Here is a 9,998-nt window from a genome sequence, read left to right on the forward strand (position 1 = left end):
TGTGTGTGTGTGTGTGTGTGTGTGTGTGTGTTGTCCTGTTAGTTTTAAGTGTGACATATGAACTGAAGCTGCAGATAAAATATGAAAGAAAGTCAACCAATCACGTCTTTTAAAACGACCCACAATCGCTCACTCACAGCCGTGATTATGACGACAGGTCAATCAGATCCTCCGGCTGACTCTGTGATTGATGGACACACAGTCAGCCGGAGGATCAGATTGGCCGAGAGAAACAGTCAGAAATTAAGACTTAGGAAGAAAGAAATAGGAAGTGGAATCTCTAGTTTTTCTCATGTTATAATTTTTTTGATAGTAATTACACTAACGACATGGTTGCCGGTCCAATCACTTGGCCCGGATTACAAGAGGGGCGGGGCTAATTACGGCTAATCGTCGGGCAAACAGTGAAACCAGCTAATGAAGCAGAAACCTTTTATCGTCTCACTCGCATGCGGTTCATTAGAGTTTAATTGGGAGCGGAGTCTGTGTGTGTCACCTGCCTTTCTCTGTAACGAACCTCGTTAGTGGAAAATGTGCTGATTGGTGGAAAACCTCCAGCGACAGCGGGATTGGTCAAGTGTCTATTTCTGTAAAGTTGAGAATTATTTTTGCCGGAAAAATGACAAAGTTGGAGAATTCCTGCAGGAGCCAATTATATTCAGTCGCACGCTCACACACATTCACACTGCGTGTATTTAAAGGAAAGACGAGGTGACAGTTTACTTTTACAGACATTCAGCTGCATTTACTGAATGTGCTGCCATGTGAGATTTATAACACTAGTGCAGTATATTTTATATTATTATTATAATTCAAACGCCTTTCTGAAGGAGTGTTTGCAGAATCAGTGAAGTCAATAAAATAGCAAAACAAGAGTGCACAAATCATATAGTTAAATCATTTATCATAATCAGAAGATTTCAGGTTAAATATGGGTTTCATTTGCACATTTTCAGTTAATAACCTATTTAATCAAATATTCTTTAAGGACTGGGTTTGAAAAAATACTTCTATATAAAAAAGTATTGGTTCTCTGAATATGAAAGCTAAATATGATTGTAAATTTTTTTTGCCAAACTTTTAGATTTTTATTTGTATTTTTAAAATTTCATGATAACCAACTCAACAATAATATTTGTCTTTTCTAGACTGATATAAATACCCATATTAATTATGCCAGCTATATTCAGTCTTTGGTTTCAATTGTTTTGCAGTTTAATGTTTATTTTTATTTTTATTTTATTTTTTTGAATATCTGGGACAAAAGAAATACTCAAATATAGTTCACAACATTTATTATTATTTAATTTTGAGTATCGTCAGTCTTAGTCTGTAAATGTAAATGTTAGTCTGCTGTTGTTAAAAACATATTTCAGATTTTTTTTAATTACTAACAATTCCTGATTAAATTTTTTTCCTTTTTTTTTTTTTTTTGTTTAAACGCTTTCATCTTTCATAAAAAAAATTAAAGATCTGCTGATTATTATTTAAAAAAAAATTTTTACTTTTAATTTATTTCCTGCGCGGCTGTCTTTGTGCTTCTAATCACTTTAATCAGCAGTGTTCAGGATTATTTTTTTTCATCTGCTTAATAAAATGATTCATGACCATGTGATCGCAGACGTTCTCACACACTCGCTCTATAAATACACATTTACAGGAGAGAAACACTCGCGGCGTGCGAACATATTTTAACATTTTCACACCATTTAACAAACCAATTAGCTGGTAATGTTGAGTTTTCTATTTTTCCCAGATCTTTTATTGACTCACGATGTCGGCGTCTGTGGAACTGGATGATGTTTTCAACGGTGATGATAATTTTGAGCCTCTAAAATGTCGTCAGCCAGACGTTCATGATCCCGTCAGCCACATGTGTCCAGATGCAGATCTCCAGAGGTGGTGTACGGGACTCGTGGTTGTTTTTTCTTCTCTTGTTGATCTTTCTGATTCTCCTTGTGATGAGTTTGGCTCTTTTCTAGTCACTATGGATCACTTTCTAGTTGTTTTGCATAAATATTTGGTCATTTTGCATCTTTTTGTGGTTGTTTTGTCTCTTTGTGGTTGTTTTGCATTTCTTTGTTGTTGTTGTTGTTGTTGTTGTGGTGGTGGTGGTGTTTCTCTTTTGTGGTTGTTTTGCATTTATTTGTTGTTGTTGTTGTTGTTGTTGTTGTTGTGGTGGTGGTGCTTCTCTTTGTGGTTGTTTTGCATTTATTTGTTGTTGTTGTTGTTGTGGTGGTGGTGGTGGTGCTTCTCTTTGTGGTTGTTTTGCACTTATTTGTTGTTGTTGTTGTTGTGGTGGTGGTGCTTCTCTTTGTGGTTGTTTTGTCTCTGTGGTTGTTTTGCATTTCTTTGTTGTTGTTGTTGTTGTGGTGGTGGTGCTTCTCTTTGTGGTTGTTTTGCCTTTTTTTGTTGTTGTTGTGGTGGTGGTGGTGGTGCTTCTCTTTGTGGTTGTTTTTGTTGTTGTTGTTGTTGTTGTTGTTGTTGTTGTTGTTGTGGTGGTGGTGCTTCTCTTTGTGGTTGTTTTGTCTCTGTGGTTGTTTTGCACTTATTTGTTGTTGTTGTTGTTGTTGTTGTTGTTGTTGTTGTTGTTGTGGTGGTGGTGGTGCTTCTCTTTGTGGTTGTTTTGTGTCTCTTCACAGTTGCTTTGTTTCTCTTTATGCTCGTTGTGTTTGTCTTTGTACCCATTTTGAGTCTCTTTGCACTTTGTTTGAAGAACCTTTCCACCAGTAAACGGAGTGAATCTCTGGGCCTCCATCACATGTTAATAGCATGAGTGAACGGTTGTTTTTGCCCTCAGCAGGCAGCACTTTTCGGAGAAGAAGCCACTTTACACCAGCTGCTCGAACGCAGGCGGACGATCAGAGTCGAGCTGGTGGAACATTTAGCATCTGAAGGTGAGACTTTTCCCCTCAGGAGCTCCAGACAGTGAATACTCGACTTACATGCAGTCGGTGGACGCAAACACGACTCCAAATGAAAGATAATGTTGCTCCGTAGCCGGCGGATGTGAAAATACTGCTTTTCTAACAAGTTTAACGTGCTCGTGATGTGTCAGCGGTCACAACTCTACTGCCCACGAGTGCCGTAAAAATCGGTTATTGCAGCTTTAAAGCGACTCGTCTGTCTCGTTCTCGCTGTTTCGTACCCGCTCGTCCTTTTATTTCACATCTCGCTGTTCAGCCGAGCGATTTATTCTGTTCTCTCCTCGACAGACGAGTTCTTACCTGTTCTGATTCACATCCCCGGTGTGTGTGTGTGTGTGTGTGTGTGTGTGTGTGTGTGTGTGTGTGTGTGTGTGTGTGTGTGTGTGTGTGTGTGTGTGTGTGTGTGTGTGTGTGTGTGTGTGTGTGTGTGTGTGTGTGTGTGTGTGTGTGTGTGTGTGTGTGTGTGTGTGTGTGTGTGTGTTGATAATAGCGTTCCTCTAATAATCAGCCACAATTACGTCCCAACAAAAAGGGAGGGAAGAAGTGGGAGGAAGCTATCAGGAGGAAACCATTGATATGGTAATATCAATGTCACACACACACACACACACACACACACACACACACACACACACACACACACACACACACACACACACACACACATGCAGGCCTACTGCAGTGTGACAGCAGGAGAATAGAAGATTTCATTTTCTGCCTCACAAAGCTTTCTTTGCAACACAAGACTGCAACTGTTCATTAGAGACTGAGATCTTCTCGTCACATCACTTCTGATTCTCCCTTTTAGATTTGTTCTCCTGCTGCAGGGATTCTTCTGTCTGCTTCAGACACTTAACTTTCACATCAACTCAAACGTCAACTTTGATCTGTTGGGGTGTTGGGCTTTAGTTTTATATATCTGTTGGTTTTAGACTTTAGTTTTATATATCTGTTGGTTTTAGACTTTAGTTTTATATATCTGTTGGTTTTAGACTTTAGTTTTATATATCTGTTGGTTTTAGACTTTAGTTTTATATATCTATTGGTTCTAGACTTTAGTTTTATATATCTGTTGGTTTTAGACTTTAGTTTTATATATCTGTTGGTTTTAGACTTTAGTTATATATATCTGTTGGTTTTTAGACTTTAGTTATATATATCTGTTGGCTTTAGACTTTAGTTTTATATATCTGTTGGTTTTAGACTTTAGTTTTATATATCTGTTGGTTTTAGACTTTAGTTATATATATCTGTTGGTTTTAGACTTTAGTTATATATATCTGTTGGTTTTAGACTTTAGTTATATATATCTGTTGGCTTTAGACTTTAGTTTTATATATCTGTTGGTTTTAGACTTTAGTTTTATATATCTGTTGGTTTTAGACTTTAGTTTTATATATCTGTTGGTTTTAGACTTTAGTTTTATATATCTGTTGGTTTTAGACTTTAGTTATATATATCTGTTGGCTTTAGACTTTAGTTTTATATATCTGTTGGTTTTAGACTTTAGTTTTATATATCTGTTGGTTTTAGACTTTAGTTTTATATATCTGTTGGTTTTAGACTTTAGTTATATATATCTGTTGGTTTTAGACTTTAGTTATATATATCTGTTGGTTTTAGACTTTAGTTATATATATCTGTTGGCTTTAGACTTTAGTTTTATATATCTGTTGGTTTTAGACTTTAGTTTTATATATCTGTTGGTTTTAGACTTTAGTTTTATATATCTGTTGGCTTTAGACTTTAGTTATATATATCTGTTGGTTTTAGACTTTAGTTTTATATATCTGTTGGTTTTAGAGTTTACTTTGATATTTTTTTGCAGTTTAAGAGCTTTTAAAGCTGAAAGATTAATTTCTTCTTTTTTTTCTTTCCTTTGTAAATAATTCGTACCCCTTCGAGAACGCTTTGCTCAAGGGCACAGAGGCAGTTGATTTCCAACCTTCTGCTGTGGCAGCAGAGATAGGCTTGTTACCATGGTTACCCCAGAGAGAGAGAGAGTCTGCCATTCATTCCCCTCTTTTCCTGTTCATGTCAGTTCAGGTTTCTGAGTCTGACAGGATTATAACCTGACATGAAAACCTGAACACACACACACACACACACACACACACACACACACACACACACACACACACACACACACACACACACACACACACAGATAGAGAGAGAGAGAGAGAGAGAGAGAGAGAGAGAGAGAGAGAGAGAGAGAGAGAGAATCTGTGACATTGAGAGAAAATAGAATTGAAGGCTACAGAGTCACAGTACAAATCAGACGCTATTTACCCTGGAGCACATACGCACACACGCACACACACACACACACACACACACACACACACACACACACACACACACACACACACACACACACACACACACACACCGTAACACACTGCAATGCTCTCAGACAAACACACACACACATGCAGACGCAGATACCAAAGCAAACACACACCAGCCGCTCTCTGTAGTTTGGATTACTGGCGCCGGGCTGAATGTGTGTGTGTGTGTGTGTGTGTGTGTGTGTGTGTGTGTGTGTGTGTGTGTGTGTGTGTGTGTGTGTGTGTGTGTGTGTGTGTGTGTGTGTGTGTGTGTGTGTGTGTGTGTGTGTGTGTGTGTGTGTGTGTGTGGATCGGGGGATTCAGCGGTGAAGTGAATGTGCACAAGGCCCTCACACACTTCATAAAGCCTTTTTAAACCTGGTTAAAGGTTTACACGGACAAATAATCAGGTCTCTCCAGCTGAATTTGAGCCGTATTAAACCGGGTCCACGGCGCCGGCGCCGTGGACGACCTGCTCATCCGACCTCTTCAGGGTTCGCTTCCTCCGGAGGAGCGGCTGAGTTTCAGGCCACGCTTTGGCCCATAATGAAACACGATACTGTACAACATCACATGTTGGAACATGAAGAAGCCTGAGTGCTTGGCTGAGGTGCATGCTGGGATTGAAGGGTGGAGGAGGAGGAGGAGGAGGAGGAGGAGGAGGAGGAAGTGCAGGTGGAGTTGTTTTTTTTGCTGTCTGTTTTACAGCTCTCTAGAAACAGAGAAGTTTAACATCAGGTGTCGATGTTAGTGAGTTATTATTGGTATTTGTGGAACTTATTAACCCTCTGAACGCCACAACAAGGTTTGAAAGGAATGTTTTTCATCGCAAACCATAAAAAATGAAGCGCTTTAATATCAACATTTATGTAATCATAGTCTGGTTTTTAAATTTCGGATTGATCATGGAACGAATCATGTCCACCGAACACTTACGTCGGTTTAAAACATTTAGTTTTCATGGAAATCTGGAAGTCTCAGTTCAAAATAAATCAAAGAAATATTTTTTTTTAAACACGGGACACAATGAAGAGAATCAAACTGCATAAATTAACAGCGGCTGATCTGCTTTTTATGAGTGTGAATAAGCAACAGAGTAGCAGAACATTTCAAATGCTGAAGCCAACAAAAGCGTGACTGAAAAAAACCAATGTTATTGATTAGTTACCCAATTAATGCTTCAATTAAAGATTCAGTGTGTCGGGATAAAAGGGGGATCTATTGGCAGAAATAGAATATATTAATAATTATTCTCTCATTCGTGTCAAATCTCCTGAAACTAAGAATCATTCTTTTTTTTTTTCTTCTTTTTTTTTCTTATTTCATGCACTGCCACGCTTCTACGGGATCCCAGGAGGAACAAAGTGGGTTTTGTATATTTATGACTGAATTGTAAAACTGACAAAAAGCCATCTGAAAGCTTCTTACTGGAAGAAATGAATGATGGATAAAGATTTATTAATGTCCAAAAAAAGAAGCTGGATTTAGTTTTTGCTATCGGTCAGGTCAAACAGCATCGAGTGCATTAAAATTAAAAAAGATCATAGCAGTGGGAAGACAGACCGAAAGCTCTCCCGACAGCTCGCAGGAAAAGATGGCGTGTAAATCTGTTTAGACTTCGGCTTCGTGCAACTTTAATGCGAAGAGCTGCGGTTGAAAAAAAAGAAGCTCCGCTGACGATACGGAGGGCTGTCGAGCCGTCTTCGGTGACGGATCCGTGGAAGTAGCTCGTGTGGTTAACTCACTGCCGGGTTGAGGCTGTACGTTTCGCCGGCGGCAGCAGGAGGTGTGAACATGTATGAATAAGAGCTGTTACAGCGGCGGCGTTCCACCCGGGATGTTTGATCGACCCGTCCGTCCACCCCGACATCCTCTCCGGCAAAAACGCTGAACCCCGAGTTGCTTCTGACGCTGTGTAAACGACTAAAGGAATAAAGGTGCAAAACATTTAAAAGCAGTTAATAAATAGTTTATATCAATCCGCTGTTATTGGGACATTTCTCTTGTTTTTTTTTAACCTCCTGATATTTTTACTGTCGTCTAAAATAACCTCTCTTTCTTTTTTTTAGGAGCTCGTCAGGTTGTTTCACATAAAGAACAGTCGAGATTCACTCACACCGGCCATTTTGTGTCTGAATTTAGCTGTTTTTTATCTTTTGTTTTGGATCATTTTGGTGTTTTGTTTGTCTCTTTATGTTCATGTCGTGTCCCACTTTTCAAACAAACAGTTTTCCAAAACTTTTTTGCTTGAATTCAAGAAAAACAAAAACGATCAAATATCAAGTATCAGTGCAACATAGTCGGCGCCGTGCATCATTTACCGAACTCCAGCTAGAAGTCTGCACAAACTGGATGGATTATGGTAATGAGTCAGAGGCCAGGTGCATGATGGGAACGGGAGATGAGTTTGTCAGCGCTGGTTGGTTAAGATATGAGGCAGATTATGGAAATATGATGGTCTGGATTTGAGATTTCCTCCAAAGCTGGAGGACTCAGAGAGTCTTATCTCAGACAGATTAACTTTCTTTCTCTCTGTCTTCTCTCCGCTCGACGTTTTCCCGCTTCGCAAAACAATCAAATATCTGTCCGCACGACAGAAACATGACTCAGCAACGCCAGAGAGGCTCATTTCACTCCGTCAACTCCAGAGACGCTCGGTTAAAGCAGCTTTTTGTTTCGGACGGGGTGTATTTGCCAGACGTTGGCAAAACATGAAAAAATGGGGGAGAAGAGTTTGATGTGGAGAAACGGTCCACCATCCAGGAAACCAACACAACCACTTCACATCCTGCTCCTTTTGTTTATTGAGCTAGTTTCATTTTTTTTTTTTGTGTCCGTTCATAAAATTCCTGCTTCAATTCTTTGCACATGAATATTTTTAAACTGATCTGAAGTATTATTACAAAAGCAACCAAAAAGATCAGTAAAATTATAAAAAATGAATCTGCCAAACCAACCAAAAGATGTCTTAAACCAGAAAATATCAGCGTTGTGGCGGCAAAAAGTCATTTTTCTGGGAACCATGAATATCTGCGCAAACCAATCGATCTAATAGATGTTAATATACTTTATTGTGGGATGAGTGAAAACACTGACCGGATGGTGGCCCTGAGAGGAAAAGTTGGAGAATCCTCAAAGTCACGAACGGTTCATCCTCTGGGCACCATCGATGTCTGCACCAATTTCCATGACCGTCCATTCAAAGGTTGGGAAGATATTTAAAAAGTCAACCTCACGGTGGCATTAGAGGGAAAAGTCTGAGGACCGGCTAAGTCAGCAGTATTCATCCTCTGGGAACCTCGAATGTTGGTTCAACATTTAATGTAGATAGTTGTTTAAATTTTTCACGGACCCTCCAACGGAGACAGATAATCTCCGTATCTTCCACTCGTCTAAAGAGACTTCCTTTCTTTGTTTCCAGATAAATCGAAGCTCTTTTCTTTGGAGAGAAAACGTTGAGTCAACGTTTCACTAAATGAGGTTTCAATTACGGAGAGACGGATGAGCGTTTCGGCAACGTTGTACCTTTCGCTCATCCCTCCGACTTCATTAACTTCCTGTTTCTGGAGCCGAGCCTCTCGTCTTTTTTGACCATGTCTGTTTAAATGAGCTGTCGATCATCCCCCACCCCCACCCCACCACCACCCCACCCCCACCACCCTCGAGCCTCAATTACTCCGACATTATTACCTCAACGTGGTCAGAGGATTAAAAACCCTTTTCGCTGCTGTCGGTTCTCTTTAATGCGAGCAGTAAGCTGACAAACTACATCTGAAAATATCAATTACAACATCTGACAGATGAGAATTTTAACAGCTTGTATGGTTTTTTTTACAATTTTTTACAGTTGGTTTACCAAGAACCAGTACAACTTCTTTAGAGCTGGATCGTCCTGACATCCTCAGGTAGCGCTGCCGTCCTCTCAGGGTCCCCGTCCTCTCAGGGTCCCCGTCCCCTCAGGGTCTGCCTGTTTTCATATCCCCAATGACTACAATATTATAATGTGTGTAGCAAACATCATAAACTCCCCAACACATTTTTTTTTTTAGAGGTCCATACAACGTCCCCAAAGACTCCTACGACCCCTCAAGAAGTTTCCCCAAGAAATCCCGCAACCTCTTCAACAACACTTAAAACTTCTTCAAGGACTGTTACGGCCACCTCAGGGACCCCTGCAACCACTGTAATGACACAAACAAACACCTTAAGCATGTCTACAGCCTCTTTAGGGACTCTTACAACCCCTTCAGGGATCATTACAACCTTCACAAACACCCCTATGACCCTTTTATGGATCTCTGCAATCTTCTAAAGGATTCACAAAACCCCTTCAATGACACCGAATCACCTCAAGAATCTCTACAACCACCCAATGTTCAATAAAACTTCCCAGGACAACAACTACTAAAACCTCGGCAACCGGTACACCTTTTTTCAAGGATTCCTACAACCTCCTAAAGGACTGAAATGTATTTTCGGACCCTCCAGAGCCTCCTGAAAGACCTCCATAATCCCAATTAGATCCTCTCCAGGGACCGTAGACTCTTTTAGTTACGCATAATTTTTACTCAAAGACCCCCAGAACCTCTTCAAGGACCGCTACCTAATTACTATGAGTAATCAAATATTACTAGTGCTACTGCTAATTAGGTTTATGTGCTAAGTTTGTAGCTGTAAATACACTTTTTTCTTCATTATCAGTCATGTTGTAATGTCATGTGCCCTGTTGTAGTTTTCAGCC

The sequence above is a fragment of the Brachyistius frenatus genome, unplaced genomic scaffold, assembly GCF_029030835.1.
Source record: "Brachyistius frenatus isolate BFR_SWC_R1_liver_20210118 unplaced genomic scaffold, ASM2903083v1 Contig_210, whole genome shotgun sequence".
NCBI lineage: Eukaryota > Metazoa > Chordata > Actinopteri > Embiotocidae > Brachyistius > Brachyistius frenatus.